Source organism: Petaurus breviceps, unplaced genomic scaffold (genome assembly GCF_028583685.1).
Source record: "Petaurus breviceps papuanus isolate PSGF00001 unplaced genomic scaffold, PetGlider_PUasm1.0 90784, whole genome shotgun sequence".
Lineage (NCBI taxonomy): Eukaryota > Metazoa > Chordata > Mammalia > Diprotodontia > Petauridae > Petaurus > Petaurus breviceps.
Genome location: NW_027187345.1, coordinates 9,437,781 through 9,456,122, shown reverse-complemented (window position 1 = coordinate 9,456,122; position 18,342 = coordinate 9,437,781). Strand labels below are relative to the sequence as shown.

At 35.2% G+C, this 18,342-nt stretch overlaps 1 protein-coding gene across 2 annotated transcripts in view; it reads left to right on the top strand.

The window, feature by feature from the left end:
- The first annotated feature begins 4,620 nt into the window (after positions 1 to 4,620).
- The window catches only part of TAB2 (TGF-beta activated kinase 1 (MAP3K7) binding protein 2), an 84,014-nt gene continuing 70,292 nt past the window's right edge, over positions 4,621 to 18,342 (top strand). Inside the window, exon 1 of one of the 2 annotated variants that reach the window (XM_069069716.1) lies at positions 4,621 to 4,857. The gene's annotated coding sequence lies outside the window, so the exon portion shown is untranslated. The remainder of the gene's footprint in view (positions 4,858 to 18,342) is intronic. The other variant, XM_069069714.1, reaches the window with a different exon arrangement.

Here is an 18,342-nt window from a genome sequence, read left to right as displayed (position 1 = left end):
GAGGTCTGTTGCCTTTAGGTAAAATTATGAACTCAGTTTAGCATTTAAACCTGTTACAGTATGCTTCCATTTTATTTATCTAGGCACATTTCAAATCCCCTTCACATGGTACATTTCATTCAAACTGGTCTATTTGCTATTCCCCAAACTTTGCATTATATCACTTGTCTCCTTGTCTTTGCACATTCAGGCTCTGCCTCTATTCTGGAGTGAACTCTCTCATCACCTCTGCTTCTTTTAATCTCTAGTTTCCTTTGAAGTTCTTTTCCACATGTTATCTTCCACAGCACGCCTTTTCTGTTCCCCACTGGTTGTTAGTATTTGTTCTCTGTCCTCAAATTATCAAGTATGGGTTTGTTTCTCATTTTTTCTTTGTACGTACCATGCTTTGCACATAGCATTTGTCATTTTAATTTTCTGTCATCTTAGTCTGATGGATAAGAGGTTGTTAGAGTATTTTTTTTCATAAGATTATTGATAGTTTTCATTTTGTCCTCTGAATATTATCCGGTTTTTGACCATTTATTAATTGAGGAATGGCTCTTATTTTTATAAATATGGTCCAGTTGCCTATGTATTTTAGAATTGAGACCTTTATCAGAGAAACTTGCTATAAAATCCTCCCCCCTGCCCAATTCCTCCTTTTCTTCTAATTTTGCTGCATTAATTTTTATTCGTGCAAAAGCTTTTTAATTTAACATAATCAAAATTATCCAATTTACCTCTGAACCTCTATCTCTTACTTGGTTGGGAACTCTTCCACTATCCATAGATCTGACAGGCAGTTTTTCCCATGCTCCCCTAAATTATGATACCACTCTTTATTTCTAAAACATGTATGCATTTTGAGCTTATCTTGATAGACAGTATGAGATGTTGGTCTATGCCTAGTTTCTTCCAGACTATTTTCCTGTTTTCCCAGCAGTTTTTGTCACATAGTGAATTCTTGCCTCAAAGGATCTTTGGATTTATCGAACACTAAGTTACTTGTCTTCATTTGCTTCCATAAATTGTGTGCCTAGCTTACTCCATTGATCAACCACTCTTTCTTATCCAGTACCAGATTGTTTTGATGATTACTGCTTTGTAATACACTCTGAGACTGGTACTTTTATGATCCCTTCCATCACATTTTTTTCATTGATTTCATTGATATTCTTTACCTTATTTTCCTCCAGAAGAATTTCGTTCTTTTTTTTTTTCTAGCTCCATAAAATTATTCTTTGGTAGTTTGATTGGTATGGCACTGAATTAGTAGATTAATTTAGGTAGTATTACTATTTTTTTATTTTGATTTGCCCCACACATGCGCAATTTAAATTTATTAATTTATTTAGATATGTGTTTATATGTGTGAAGAGTGTTTCTTAACTATGTTCACACAGTTCTTATATGTATCTTGGCAGGTAGACTCCTACGTATCTTACACTGTCTGCAGTTATTTTAAATGGAATTTTTCTTTCTATCTCTTCCTGCTGGGTTTTGTTGGCAATACATAGAAATTCTGATGATTTGTGTGGTTTTATTTTATGTCCTGCAATTTTGCTAAGGCTGTTCATTGTTTCTATTAATTTTTTTAGTTGACTCTATAATTGAGTCATGGATAACGAGTGAAGGTGCAGCCAGTACTGGAAATGGTGGCCAAGGAAGCTGTATCATTGGGAGAAGCCAGATTTCAATAAGAACTAGTAGACGGAAAGAGTGGGAGAGGAAAAGATTTAAGATGAAGGGAGTTTTGTTGTCTGTGAAACAAGTATTCCAAAGGTCATGGTGGAAGGGCTGAGTAGACTTAGATGGAGCTTTGGAGTGTAGTAGACTTGAGGGGGATAGGAATGAGGAATCCAGTGGTAAGTAAACCATGATATCTTCTGCAAAAAGAAGTAGTTTTGTTTTCTCTTTGTGTATTCCTTCATCTTTTTTCCCCTCATTATCGTTCTAGCTAGCAACTCTAGTATAATACTGAATAATAATGGTGATAATGGACATTCTTGCCTCATCCCTCCTCTTATTGGAAAAACTTCTAATTTATTTCCATTACTAATAATTGCTCTTGCTTTTAAATAATACTTATTTTAATAAGAACTCCACTTACTCCCATACTTTCTAGTGTGTGTATGTGTGTGTTAGTTTGCCATGGCCTTTTCTCCATCTATTGATAGTGATCATATGAGTTTGTTTTTTGTTTTTGTTAATGATGTGGTCAGTTATGCTTATAGTTTTCCTAAAAGTGAACCAGCCCAGGGGCGGCCAGGTACCACAGTGAGTAAGAACCGGCCCCAGAGTGGGGATGACCTGGGATTGAATCCGGGCTCAGACACTTAGCACCCACCCAGAAACACCTGGCCATGTAACCTTGAGCAAGTTACTTAACCCCAGTTGTTTAAAAAAAAAAAGTGAACCAGCCATGCATTCCTGTTATAAATTCATCCTTATAGTTATAGATTATAGTATATGATCTTTGTGATAAATTGTTATAATCTCCTTGCTTGTATTTCATTTAAAATTTTTGCACTTGTATTCGTTAAGGAGGCTGATCTATAGTTCTCTTTTTGTGTTTTTGCTCTCCCTAGTTTAGGTTTCAAAACCATATTTTTGTCATAAAAGGAAATTGGTAGGGCTCCTCTTTTGCCTGTTTTTTCAAGCATTTTATATAATATTAGAATTATTTTTTGACTGTTTGGTAGAATTCTCTTGTAAATAAACCCACCTGGTTCTGAGTTGCTTTCCACTTAATATAAGGGATATTTAAGTATTCTGTTTCCTACTCTTTTAATTTAGGCATTTCATATTTTTGCAAGTATTCATCTGTTTCACCTAGATTATTAGTTTCATTGTCCTATTAGTTGGGCAGAAAAACTCCTAATAATTGCTTTAATTTTGTCTTCATTGGCTGTGTATTCACCCTTTCATATTTGATACCAATAATTTGATTTACTTCTAAAAATCAAATTAGCCAATGGTAAAATAGCTGCTAATTATTATTACTTTTTACTTTTGATTTTATTACTTTCTCCTTTGATTTTTAGGATTTCTATTTTGATGTTTAATTAGAGATTTTTTATTCATTTGTTTTCTAGTTTTTTTTAACTTGCATACCAGATTATTGATCAGCTCTTTTCTTCTATAATTCATGTAGTCATTTAGAGATATAAATTTTCCCATAAGTGCTTCTTTAACTGCATCACACTTGAACAGACTCTTTTTTATAAGGAGAATATGAATGGGGGGAAATTTGCCTTTAACGAAGCTCTTTTATTGATGATTGTGATCATTTCATTTGACTAGCAATTAGGTTTTCCTATTGTGTTTTATGTTATTTTTCCAAATCTCAGCTTGTGTCCCCTTTATCTCCTCTGGAAATTAATAGACCTATTTCTCCCTTTTTTGCATTTTTAATAAATATGACCCTATTTTCCATCCTAAGTTAATAAGTTCAAGTACTAAATACAGTATTGCTCAATTTAGTCTTGTCTTTTTTTCTTAAGAAAAAGTGATACTAAACTAAAGACTGTAGGAGCATATCTTGCAGACAGGAATCTTTGCTACCTTTGACTATATCATGGTCACAGGTTGATGTGATTAATAGTAGAGGCTCCCCATCCCCATTTACTCATTACCATCAGTTTTGACTTGTAGATATTCTGTGGGTTTCATCTTTTGCATTAGAAGTGCTGATGTGTGCAGGTGGTGAAAGGTAGAAAATCTTAAGCCTGGTTCTCCATTTTACCTACAGGTTTCCCAGCTTTTCTTAAACTCCATATCATACAAAAATTCAAAGGAATCTAGGATCTCATTGATTCCAGATTTACCTGTAATGATACAGGTTGCAACCCATCCATTCCTTCTCATCCTATGTAATTCTCATCCTTTTTTCTCCAAATTTCGTCCAAGGGGGTCCATCCAAACTGCTAGACGACTCCTCACTTTCTCCCAACATCACAAGGGTACCAGTGGAGCATTCTAACCTCCTTTGCCCTAACCGCTTTTCATTTTCTATCTGTAGTACAGTTCTCTGATGACATTCTTTACTGCTCTTCTTATTTGAAAGTTCCTCTTTGGTAATATGTTGCAGGTTGCTCATTCTTATCATGTGTCCTTCCATTGCCCTTGCCTGATGTTCATCTTTAGTTCTTTAGAGGGAGTGGTGCTTCAGATCTCATTGCCATGCAGCAATACCAACACAATGTATTGAAAACACGGGCCTTTGCTGTTATTGAAAGCTTGAAAGAAAAATATTTTGGTTTTTGTTTTTGCATTTTCCCAAAATCATTCCAGTCTATTCTTTTCCTTTTCAGCTCTGAGCCCAGCTTATTATTGTCCATTAGTATTTTCTGTCCCAAATATGGATGATGTTGAATAACTTCTATTTAGTATCTGTTCTGATGAATGTTGAAATCTGGGTAATAGAAATTTTTCATTTATTTGTTAATATGTGGATGGACAGGCCAAATTCTTTTGAAGGATTACAGACCTCTTCCAAGAAGCTCTACAGTATTCTGAATTTGGTGCAATCAACATAAATAGTATATTTTTTTATATTTGTCTTTATATTATATTTTTATAGTGTATGTGTGTGTGTATATATATGAGCATCTGGAGTATCTCTTCCACCAAAATGGTGACTACTTTTGGAGAGTCTCCTTTTTTGATTTATGCCTTGCCTGATATTTCTTATCAGAGTCTGATTATTGAACAAGAGTTCAATGTTTTATCATCTGTTATAGCTATTGTTATGTCTCCCAAGGACTCTTGGATGATCTTGATAAGCTCTTGATGGGAGATAACCTTATAAAAAGCACCACTGCTTCCAAAAAACGAATGAATGAACATCGAGCAAGAGCAACCGAAAGGCACATGGTAAGTATGAGCAGGCTACAGCATATTACCAAAGAGGAACTTCCAAGGAACAGAAAGAGTAAAGGATGTTATCATCGAATTTTATTACAATCAGTTAAGTACAATAGAATTTCATATTCTCTACATCTTTCAGTCAATTGTGAGATGGTAAGCATTTGGTCCATTTTTGAATATTATTTGTAAAAGCCTTCTTGTTCCATATCAGTGCCCATTTCAAGGATGACCATCATAAAGATTTTGTATAGATTGGAGAGTAGGCAAATTTTACAATAGCTATTTATGTTTTCTTAGTCTTTTTTTTTTCAAACCACTAAGGTCCAAGATTTTTCCACTATCCCTTAGGTATTCAGGCTAGATAGCAGAGTAGATAGAATGTTGTACTTGGAAGTCATGAAGTTTCAATTCTGCCTCAGATACTTATTAGATGTGTAACCCTGGACAATCAGTTAACTTCTCTCAGCCTCAGTTTTCACATCTCTAAAATATTTTCATTAATAGCACCTACCTCACAGGGTTGTTTTGAACATCAACTGAAGTAACATATAAAGCATTTTGCAAACAGGGTGCTTATAAATGTTAGCTATCATCACCATCATCATTATTGTTACTCTCTTCCACTCCTTTAGATATCTTAAATTGATTCCTCAATAACTTTTTCACAAGTATATCAACATGTGTCTGTCTCTCTCTGCATGTGTGTGTTTTATCCAGTCTGGCTCTTTTTTTCTCTTTATTCCCTTTAGTGCTATTTCTGTTTCCTCTGTAAACACTTCAGGGATAATGATGCTGGGGTCTAAGTGTGATGGTTCTGCTAATTTCTTTGGAGAAAAGTTTGTCATAATAATTTCTGCAAATCTCTTCCATTTTTTTTTCTATTCAGAATCTTCTTTCCATTTTCATTCTTGAATACCTTTGATATTACTTTGCTTAGTTGCCTATCTTGCCAAGATTTTTGTTTTTTGTTGGTTGGGTTTTTACACTGGTTTTAACTTCCACTGCTTCTCTTTTCTTTCTGAGTTAATACTGTTGCCACTCACATTTGTCCATTTTTTAAAAATATATTTCAATTACTCTCATTTGTTCTCCTTTCCTTCACTTTCCTCCCATCTTTACTCTTCTTCCCTTACATTTTTGTCTTTCTTTTTCCTTTTCCTTGCTCTTTCTCCATGCATTCATCATTGTTTCTGGCGTTTTGGGGGTTTGTTTATTTTGGTCTGTCATTCTTTCACTTTCTTTTGTAATTTCATTTCATTTTTTTATTTTTAAATATTTTATTTCATTATTTTTTTTCATTTCATTATATATTTCCCAATTATATGTAAAAAAAATTAACAATATTTTTTTAAAGCAATTGGGGTTAAGTAACTTGCTCAAGGTGACATGGCCCGTTATTTTGTGTGGGTGCTAAGTATCTGAGGCTGGAGCTGATCCCGGGTCTCCCGACTCTGGGGCCGGCACTCCTACTCACTGCGCCACCTGGCCGCCCCAACAATCATTTTTAAGATTTTTGAGTTCCAAACTCTCTTCCTCCTTTCTACTTCTTCCTGCTCCTTGAGAAGGCAAGCAATTTGATATTGGTTATACATGTAAAGTCATACAAATCATATGTCATTATCAACCATATTACAAAAGAAAATACAAAATAAAACAGTAAAAATATAGAAAATTTTTAAAAGCATACTTCGTTCTGAATTAGGAGCTAATTAGTTCCCTCTCTGGGGGTGGGTATTTTTCATCACAGGTCCTTTGAAATTGTCTTAGATCAGAGTAGCTAAGTCTTAGATCATCCTTACGATATTGCTGTTACTTTATACAGTGTTTTTCTGGTTCTACTCACTTCACTTTGAATGAGTTATAGCACAATAGTATTCCATCACAATCTTATACCACAACTTGTTCAGCCATTCCCCAGTTGATGGACATCCCCTCAATTTCCAATTCTTTGCCACCACAAAAAGAGCTGCTATAAATATTTTTGTACAAATAGGTCCTTCTCCTTTTTTTAAAAAAATCTCTTTGGAATATAGACCAAGTGGTAGTATTGCTGTGTCAAAGATTTTGCAGTTTTGTAGCCCTTTGAGTATAGTTCCAAATTTTTCTCCATAATGGTTCTTCCATTTTTTTTTTTCTAAAGATTTTACAGGGGCATCTAGGTGGCAGTGTATAGAGCACTGGCCCTGAAGTCAGGAGAACTTGTGTTCTAATGTGGCCTCAGATGCTTAATAGAAAAAAAAAAAACAGCCAGGTGACCCTGGGCAAGTCATTTAACCCCAATTGCCCTACCTTCCCCCCTCCAAAAAAGAAAAAAAGATTTTACAGATTACATTATACTCCATCCCAATGTTGCTCTTTGACAGTCACCACTTTGACAAAGTAAGTCAATTTTCTGATAAGGCACTTTCTGGGTTCATTTGAGTTCATAACAATTAATTTACAGTTGTTTAGTGGATGAAATTACTATGTTGATGTTATTTTTGTTATCCATTTCCCATTTTAATTTTTAGTAGTTTGTTTAGATAATCTATCTTTTTTCCCCATTCTTCTTTTTTCTTGTATATTGTAAATTCTGACCTTAAGTCTGGTCTGATTGTACCTAGACAGTTGACTAAAGAATGAGATAACTCCTATGTCCATAATAAATCTTTTCTTACTTGTTAAAATAAAATTTCCTTCCTTATGATGTTGTTTGGTACTTGACATGGTTAGCATCTAACCATTCTTTTGAAGAAAATGTGATATAGAGGCATGAAGTTTCTATATCATCTTAAAAGGTCAAATAACTTAGCTTCTAAATACTTGATGTTAATTATGGCATGGTAATATTTGGCTTCTTTCATTTCTTTCCTGAACCATACTTTCCCTTATATTTCTCCCCACCTTTTCCTACCTGAATTAAAGTCAAGAGAAATCAGTGTATGTTGATTTGATTTGGAGGGTTTGGAGAATATTCTTCATAGAATATTCCTAATACTTTGTCCTTGACAACTAGTGTTGGTGCCTAAAGCTGCTCTTATTTTCATGGTAGTCTTTTTTTTTTTTAAACAAATACTTATTAATACTGCAATATGTGATGACTAAATGTCCCATGAAACACTATTTCTTGTAACTTTAGGATACAAAGTAAAACCTACTCCCCCAATTCCTTTCTTTGCTTCTCCAAGGAGCACCTGTAAGCTAACCTTCCATTTTACTGCTACATCTACTTCTGCTACTGTTTAGAGTGTCAACTGATATGATTAGCTCTTCCAACAGTATATCCATTTGTCAATCATCAGACAGGCATGTTTAAAGCACCAACAGTCCCATTAAAATTTAATGGTCTTAAAGTTATCTTATTCCTAGCATCCTCTGTACCACTGTCAACATTGCTGGAGAATTGGAAATGAGCCTCACAGGACTGAGGGCCATTTTTATTTTTCCTGGGTTTCATGAGTTGCCATGTCCAGGATACTCCATAAACTCCATTAACTTTTGTACTCACCACAGACATATCGGAACAATCCTAAAGTAATTTATGTATCTTTGCTTCTTATATATTCATTTCTAATAGTTTATACTAATAACAGCATAGTAGCCTTAAAAGAACAGGGGACTTGGAATCAGAAAACCTTTATTCAGACCTCTGCTACACCTCTTACTAGTATTCTAACATTGGGCAAGTCACTAAACTGTGCTGTAGTCACCAGGTGCTTGATTTTTCAGCCTACGTTAACTCTACAAGCCCACTTATCTTAGGGAAAAATAGGCAGAGATCTTAGTATTATCAGTTTTGAGAGTTCTCTAAGGGCTGGGGTATATGATTCTCTGAATCTCACAGAACCTAGTATGTGTCTCTGTATATAAAAGTGGGTTTGTATGCAAACTGTTGATTTACTAGTTAGCTGGTGGTCAGAAAAGGCTGTCTTTGGGCCCCTAATTCATTTTGCATGGCAGAAAAATCAGGCATCCCTTTGGCTCTCCTGTTTTTTAAACCATACAGGAGATAAAAGCATTAAAGGATTTTATTTCTTAGTAGTCAGATCCCTGTTCTTATAGGATTATCCTTGTCTTCTGTTTTTACCATAATGCAGGAGAAAAGATTAAGTATCTTTTATTAAGTATGTTTTGTATATTACAGCTCCTTCAAATGTAAACAGGGATATATTTCTGTCTTCTGCCCTCAGCTCCATTAAAATAAACCTTTAGGAATTTGCACTAAATTTATTTTTAAAATTTTAATAATGTAGTAAGATTTTATGTGGTGAATAACATCAGTATTTAATTTCTAGATATTTTTTAAAAATCTGTAGTGTTAAAACTAAATCTCTCTTCAACTGATGTTATCTGAGAGTAGTTCAAACTGTCTTTGCTTCTTATTCAGCTTTAGATAGAGAAAAAAAATCTGGCCATTAATTGAAAAGAGTATTATTAATTGTTTACATCTAGTTGTTCGTTTCGTTGAATCCTAGACATAATTAAGTGGTCCAGATTATTCTGACTGGGTTTCTCAAATAATTATTTATAAATTAGTTTTTAAGTGGAAAATATTAATTATAGAAATTACTTTTTTCATTAAGTCTGTGTAAAAATCTGATGGGCCTTTGAAGCTTCTTGGGAAATTCCTAGCAAGTAGGTGGGTTAGTGACTGGAACTTTATATCAACATTAGCACTTTATTCCTGATATTTTTTTACATGCCAGATTTCATGTAATAAAATTCCTATACAAGAAGAAGGCAGTTTCTTTGGCGTTGGCATTTTTATTAATTAATATGGAAAAGAGTGGGTTGTAAGTCACCTTTAAAATGGAGGAGGGTGTTTTGAACTAGATAATTTTAAAGCTCTAACATTTTATGCAAGAAAGGAAAGGAACAGAGGAAAGAACCCTTGTGAATCCAGCTTCCCCTAAAATTGACTTACTTTTTGCCTGATGTACTTATGCATTACCACACAAAAAGAAACATGAACACTCAAAAACATAAAATTAAAATTCAGATCCATGTATTTGTCCAGTGAACTGTAACTTTCTACCATGCTCCTCTTGTATTTATCCCATTTTCTTCATCTCAAATGAGACTGCTTATTAATAAGAAAATTTATTTAACTTCAGCTGTATAGCCAAAGCCCAAGCAATTTATCTTGACCTGTTTGCAACTGTAATGATCTTGATCCTGAGGCTATTATAGCATAGATATTCAAGAATGGACTTTTGATTTCATTTTTTTCCAGAATTTCTCTGCAAAGAACTTTAAATATCAATGCAGGTTGACACTTTGCCTGCAGCTGTCATTCGTGAATTGTTGCTTAGACCACAGAAAGGTTAAGTAGGTTACAGAGTTAGCAAATGTAATAGGTAAAACTTGAAACCCAGATCTTCCTGGCCCTGAAGCTACCTATAGTATCTATTATGCACCACTGCCTGGTATAGAATAGAAATAGTTTAACTGGCTAGAGGCAACTGAAAAATAGCTACTTATGAATAATATATTCTCTAACAGGGTTACAACTAGTATTACTGAGTACCTTTTTTATATAAGATGCCATTCTAGAAGCTGTGAGGAAATCAGTTCCAAACTATATAAGGACTTTCCCCTCTAAAAGCTTTCAGTATGAAAATAAAATAGATGAACTATAAAATGATGGTAAAATTGAATTTTTTAAAATGTCCTTGTTCAGAAATTATAACTCTTTCCTGCTTTGATAAACCATATTAGCATTTCCAATTTCCAATTGAAAAAGCTTCTGAGAATGTCTTTGTCTTAATATTTGAATCCCAAAAAGAAAATTACTGTCCAAGTTAGAGCCAAGCATCTGGGCAAAGACCAGGGTGAAAGCTGCACCCTTTGGCTTGAATTCATGTGCCCATGGCTCATCCAAAACCACGTTAGTTTCATACGTTGAACCTATTTTGGATTTCCAAATAAGATAGATCAAGTGGCAAAGTTTTGTATAGTTCTTTGCAAAGAGTGGATTTAAATATATCTACAAGGTATAAATACAATTTGTAAATGTCATTATAAACTTAAGTTTGCCATTTCTGGGGAGAGAGCTTATTGAGTGAACTGAAAGGAATAGTTAAAGGAAAGGGAGTGAAGTTCAAAACCTCCTTCCTTGTTTCATACTTGTTTTTCCTGATAGACAAGTCTTAAACTAAGAAGTCTATCAATCTGTATTAGTAACTAGTTATAAAGTTTGATTTGTCACTTGCTCTGTTTTGTACAAATATATATAATTTATTTTAGCATTTACACTTAGAAAGCATTTTAGCCTAAGTTAAAATTTTGAACTATTTTGAAGAAACTTGTGGCAATGAGTACATTTGGAGTGACTATAAGGAAAGCATTTTTTTGATTCTTTGTGGCTTGTGACACATGCACTGCTACTTGGTAATGCCAAGGAAGGTGTAATTTGATCTTTGAACCATATTTGGTAAATACTAATTTTGTGGGACATGCTGTTCTATCAGTAAGAGGAAAATTGTTGCCAAAACATAAGGTTATATTCCTCCCCTCACATTCTCCCTCACCCCCACCCCCTCCAGGCTCTACTTTGTATATATATTGAATTTAGATTAATCAAAATCACATTAGGTTTCAGATCCAGTATCTTTTCTTAATGTTTATAGAACGACTAGAAAAATGTATCCTAAATTGATGTGGAAAGATAGGAATTAGACATCTTTTTGTAAATTTCAGATGTATGGGAGGGGAATAATTATTTGTATAATGTCTACTGTGTGCCAAGTACTGTGCTGAATGCTTTACAAATATTATCTCATTTGTTTATCACAACAACTGTGTGAGGTAAGTGCTATTATTATTCCAATTTTACAGTTGAGGAAATTGAGACAAAGAGGTTAAGTGACTTGCCCATGGTCATACAGCTAGTATCTGAGGACAGTTTTGAATACAAGTCTTCTGTCTCTAGGCCCAGTACCCTGTCCCTTGCACTACCAACTGCCTTTGATGGTACCTAAAGTTTAATGACATTCATATGTATTCTGTATAACTATAGTCATTCAGCTATTAAGCACTTATGTGTCAGGTACTGTGCTAAATTCTGGAATTGAAATGTGTTATTCTTTAGTTTTTCTCAAATCATGTCAGTATGCTAATGGATTCTTAGAATGTGATCAGATATAATTATTTAAGTAATAAGCCTAGCTGCTATTTGTAGCCATTATGATAAAGATCTCTTTAAAGATTATTTATTGGGGTGGCTAGGTGGTGCAGTGAATAGAGCACTGGCCCTGGAGTCAGGATCACCTGAGCTCAAATATGGCCTCAGACACTTAACACTTACTAGCTGTGTGACCTTGGGCAAGTCACTTAACCGCAATTGCCCTGCCTTCCCCCCTCCAAAAAAAAAAAAAAAGAAACAGTAACGATTATTCATGTGTTTGGAGTAGGAGAATGCCATACCAGTTTTATTACCTTGATTACAGGGTTGAAAAATATGTATTTCTGCTAAAAATTTCATTCCAGTACACTTTTTTGTTTCTTCAATTAGGCCCCTTTAAAAAATGTATCTTCTACTTTTCCTTTATTCTTTATAAACTGATGATATGAGTAAGATAGCCTTACTTATCATAAATATAATACATAAATCTTTATCTTTATTTTCCATCCATTGTCATGTGAAGATATGATAGGCATCAGTAAGACTTAACTACTTGCCATCTCTGAAGCAACAGATTCAGTTTTGTGACTTCTTGTGTGTGCATTCTTTTTTTTTCCTTTGAAGAAACTCATGAATTAGAGATACCAACCAAGTAAGAAATTGAAACTTTAAGCCCTATTTCATAGTGGGTAGATATAACTTCAGTGTCCTTTCTGTGAGGATAGGAGAGCTGCACCTGGGGTTACTCTCTGTGGAAACTTTAATACAAAGATGCAAATCTGTTGCTTCAGTGCTGACAAAGTAGATGATTTGCCCCTGTGATCACTTAGCTCGAGAACTACCCTGGGCTTCATCTTACCTAGAACCAGGACTTCATTTTACTTCCCTGACACCATCTCCAAGCTGTGCAGTTGCACATGTAGCCTCTCCCCACACTTAAATCTCCCCTATTTATTTGCTGTAGTTCCCCTTTAAAATATAACCTCCTTGGAGGCAAAGGGCTGTCTTGTTGTTTGTATTTGTATCCCCTGGCATCATAGTGATTATTTAATAGTTGTTTCTCCGCCTCCTTCTCTCAACTTGAAGCCAGTTTTCCTGATTTTTAGGTAGCACTCTGTCTACTATAACAAGATGCCCCTCTGTAACAATGTCCCTTGTTTAAAAATGCTAATTTTAAAGAATATCTTTGTCATTTGTAGAAGTAAGTTTCCTGAACAGTAGAGTCTTAGAAATTAAAGGTGTTTTTTTTTAATGAACTTTGTCATAATTTGGAAATATTCAGAGGATTTTCTGGCAAAAATGTTTAGAACCTAGGATGTAAGAAGAGTATTTAGGAAAAAAGAATTAAGAGTAGAAGAGATATGGATGAAAAGAAAGGTCAACATAATGGAAGATATTGAATGGAATTAGCAACTAAGCAATTACTGCTTTTAACTTTTCTGCTTGTACTAGATGAGGAAAATTCAACTTACATCAATGACTTAATATCAGATGCAGAACTTTTACAACTTAATGATCTTTATCTAAAATGTAGTAATAACTCTAAAACTCAGGTAGTAAATAGTGTTAGTATTAATTTTTGAAATACCTTTACTTCATGAATAGCTATGTCTTAAATAACTGGTGTTCTGTGACCCATGAAATAATGAAGTACACAGCAAATAATACACAACTAAGCTACAACAGAACTTAAGAAAAAAATATAAAATACTATTTAGTTCAACTTTGCCAAAAGTATTATTTTTAAAATAGTATCTGTAAAAGTATACAGATAGTAAAGTCATATGTCTTACCTTTTCTCTAGACTGCTAGAAAAGTGCTGCCTGGGGCCTTCGTTCATTCACAGTAGCTGTAGTCACAGAGATTACTACATAAAATGGAAACAGGGTTTTGCAGTACTGAAATTTGTCTAGAGCAGTGCTTGATTTTTTTCTATCTTGGACCCTTTTTGTAATCTGGTGGCACCTGTATACCCTGTCTTATTATTGGGTTTAGATTAATAAAATAACATAATAAGGAAACCGATTATATTAGGATAAATTTTTTTAATAAAATTTTTCCCCCATGAAAAGCCAGACTTTATTTTTCAAATGAGAAAATGGAGATAGGCAATTAGACTCACCCAGAGTCTTAATAGTAAGCAATACTAAGGGATTCTAGAAAATATTTAGTCTACACCCTTCATTTTATAGATGAGAAAACTTAAACTGGTATAAGTGACTTGTTCAGGGTTATGCACTTAGTAACAGAACTGGGATTAAAAAACTCCATTTTGCTTTGTTACATCAGCTTTTCTCAACCATGTTTAACACGCATAGCAGATCTAATTTTCTCTCTGTCTCAGTCATGCACAGTGTTTATCTTTCACTATTTAGAGAGACATCAGAGATTGCTGAGAATTAAAGATTGGCTTCCTATTAATCTACCAGGGGTGGGAAATCTGCAGTCTCCAGGCCACATGTGACTGCATTTACCCGATGTACTATATTATAGTTAATTGATTGATAGTATGGTGCGCATAAAATAATTGATGTCCAGTAATTGATGTGCTTGGGTTTTTTGTTATGTTATAGCCCAGGTGCCCATTATTTGATGAAACCATAAAGTTTGAGGAGATAAGAAAGCAAAAAAAAAAAGTCAACACTAATGATGAAACGAGAATTTACAAATCCTATTTAGGTACTAAATATAGAAGCAAGGTAAATATTAAGATGTATATTTCTAATGTGTGTGCTTCTGAAGATCCTAATTAACAGTGTTATATTGCCATATTAAAAAAAAAAGTTCCATGATTTCAGCACAATTAATAGTGGTAGGAAAGGGGCGGCCAGGTAGCACAGCGAGTAAGAGTACCGGCTCTAGTGTCAGAACGACCTGGAGATCGAATCCCGGGCTCAGACACCCAGCACCACACCCAGAAATAACTGGCCGTGTAACCTTGAGCAAGTTACTTAACCCTGATTGCTTTAAAAAAAAATAGTGGTAGGAAGGTTGGGGAAGAAATAAACATTTTTATATAGTACCTACTATGTGCCAGGTATTGTGCTTTACAAATATGATTTCATTCAGTCCTCACAACAACCCAGTGAGGTAGGTGCTATTATTGTTCCCACTTTATAGATGAAGAACTGAGGCAGGCACAGGTTAAATGAGTTGCCTAGTGTGACACAGCAAGGAAGTATCTGAGGCTGGATTTGAACTTAGGTCTTCTTGACTCCAGATCCAGACTCAGATGTACCACCTAGAAGGAAAATACTTCAATTAATGGATGACACTGATGTCACTGATATATGTAGTCATTCCAGTGGTACAGATTGCAGTTTATCCATAGCTTCTAATCCTTTGCAATTCATGTCTGTGTCCTAGAAATCTTCTATATTAGGCATACTCGGTGTACTAGGGGACAATCCTTTAGATCTCTTGACATCACATGGGTAATAATGTAGTACATAGGCTGTATATTTGCTAATTCTATTACAGTATGTCCAAACTACCTCCTTTTTTGGTCTTGGGAAATTTTTATGCCCCTGTTTATAGTAATTATTTTTTGGCCATATGTCATAACTACATGTCTCTATTGTCCTGTGGGAGAACAAGAGTTTTAATTCTTGGGAGAAAGTGGCATTCTGTTATTTGAAACCAAATATCACTGTAAGAATATTGTTTGTAAAAACAGATTTGTGAGTCAATTACTTTGATTCCCCCAAGTCACTACAGTACACTTTTCCTATTCAATTCTGAGCCCAGTTCATTGCCTGTCAGAAGTTATCTGTCCAGGATGTACTGATGTACACATGCTTATAGATAAACTCAATGGACTGCCAAACCAACTAGATACTATATCTGGACAATAGTCAATCAGCAGTCAGTCAGCATGCTTGTTTTAAAGTGCTTACTATGAGCTAAGCACTAGCGATATGAAGAAAGGCAAAAAACACACTGGTCTCAAAGACTTCACAGTCTAATAGGAGCATCATGAAAACGACTATGTGCAAACTATATATATATATATATATATATATATATAAAAGAGACAACAGAAGGAAAATCACATCAAGGAGAATTAAGAAATGCTTCTCATAGAAGGTGGGATTTTTGGAGAGACTTAAAAAGGGAAACCAAGACATGGAAATGAGAAGGGAGAAAATTCCAGGCATGAGCAACAGCCAGTGATAATGTAGAGTTGGGAGATGGTGTCTTTTTTGAGGAACTGCAAATACAAGATCCAAAGGCACTTTTATCCACTTGTGTGGAAATCATTCTTGAGTGCTTGTGGATCTCATTTAGGAGGTTCCACAGTGTTCTAGGGCTTGATAAAATCAGCATTGAAATCCACAAATAGGGAATCCTTCCATTGGACTCAGCGCTGGACAACAATTCATAAAAGTGTCACAGACCTTTACCTAGCATGCTTCCTTGTTTCATATCTCACTTGATATTAATGAGGTCATTGAATAGTTGTTTTTACATATAAACAAGAATCTTGTATAACTTTAACATATATGTGGGAAACACTTTTAGTAAGACATTTTGCTCAATCATATCATGCTTTATTATAGTCAAATAATATTTAGAGTGGGATATTATATTTTCTTTACCTTCCAGTCAGTTTTGTAACTGAAGATAGATTCTGCTGTAGAAACTAAACTGCCAACTCTACTTCATACCTCCTTCAAGGATAATCCTCAGGATATGTGCAAAATACCCTCATAAAAACCTTTGTAGAAATGTACACATATAATATACCTACAAATGTAGGACATATGGGTCAGTAGCTAATATTTTCTCAAGTGCCTTTTTTCATTAAAAAAAAATTTATGTGAGGCAGTGTGGCGTAGAGAGCTAACCTTAGAGTCAGGAAGTTCTTGGTTCATGTGCCACCTCTGACACTACTGACTTTGTGACTGAGCAAATCCAACTGCCCAGAGCAAATTCCTAGGACTTTAAAATTACAGAATAGTTGCTTATTGGCACCAGGCATTCACTATGCCCACTGAATCACTGGCTGCTTCCCTACTCCTTATAAACATGTCCAAAGCTTCTCCATCCTCAGAAAAGCCACACTTGTTCCATCTGTTCCCTCTAGCAATCATACTGTGGTTCTCCCTTTTGTGGCTAAACTCCTTGAGAAGATCATCTACAATAGGTATAGTCCATTTTCCTTTCACTCTCTTCTTACTTCTTGGCAATGTGTCTTTTGGCATTATCATTCAGTTGAAATGGCTCTCTCCAAAGTTATTGACAATCTCTTAATTGCCAAATCTAATGGCATTTTCTCAGTATTCATCCTTCTTGACCTTTCTGCAGCCTTTAATACTATCAGCCCTTTTTTCTTTGATACTCTCCTCTCTTGAGGTTTTCATGACACTACTCTCTTCTGGTTTTCCTTACCTATCTTATCACTCCGGTTCAGTCTCGTTTGCTGGATCTCATCCAGTTCGCACCTGCTAACCATGGATGTTCCACAAGGCTCTGTCCTGGGTCCTCTTATCTACTTTCTCTTTACTACTAGTGTTTGGGGGTAAGAATGCTAGAAAAGTGATGGGGGTGGGGAAGAGGTTATAAAAGATTTTAAATGCCAAACAGAAGAGTTTGTATTTGATTCTGGAGGCAACAGGGAGTCACTGGAATTTATTGGGAGAGTGGGGCGGTGGGGGGGGGAGAGAAATAACATGGTCAGACCTGCTTTAGGAAAATCACTTTGACAAACTGAGTAGAAAATGTACTAAAGAGGGGAAAGACTTACAGCAGGGACGACCAACCAGCAGGCGATTGCAGAAGTCCATGTGTGAAGTGATTTGGTGGTGATCTCATCAACTCTCTATTCAATTACTTCCAGTCTCACAGGTCCAACCTTTAGACATCTTAAACTTACTGTGTCCAAAGCTGAACAAATTTTTTATCGCCCTCAAAATTTCCCCCTCTTTAAATTTCTCTGTGGCTGTTGAGGGTACCACCATCTCCCAGTCACCCACTTTCATAGTATCAACTTGCAACTTTTAGCTATCATCCTCAACTACTCATTCTCACTTACCACCCATACCCAATATGTTGCCAAGGCCTGTTAATTTTACCTTTATAATTCTCACCCACTTTCCACCAACTCCCCTCCCCTTCTCTGTTATGATGCTGCCACCATTCTATTGCAAGCCCAAATCAGCTCATGCATGGATTGTTGCAGTAGCCTGCTGGTTGATCTCCCCTGCCATAAGTCTCTCCCCTCTCTAGTACATTTTCTATTCAAATGCCAAAGTGATTTTCTTAAAACAGGTCTGACCATGTTCCCCATAATAAACTCCAGTAACTCCCTCTTACTCCAGAATCAAATAGAGAATCCTCTGATTGGCATTCAGAATCTCTCTCTCTCTCTCTCTCTCTCTCTCTCTCTC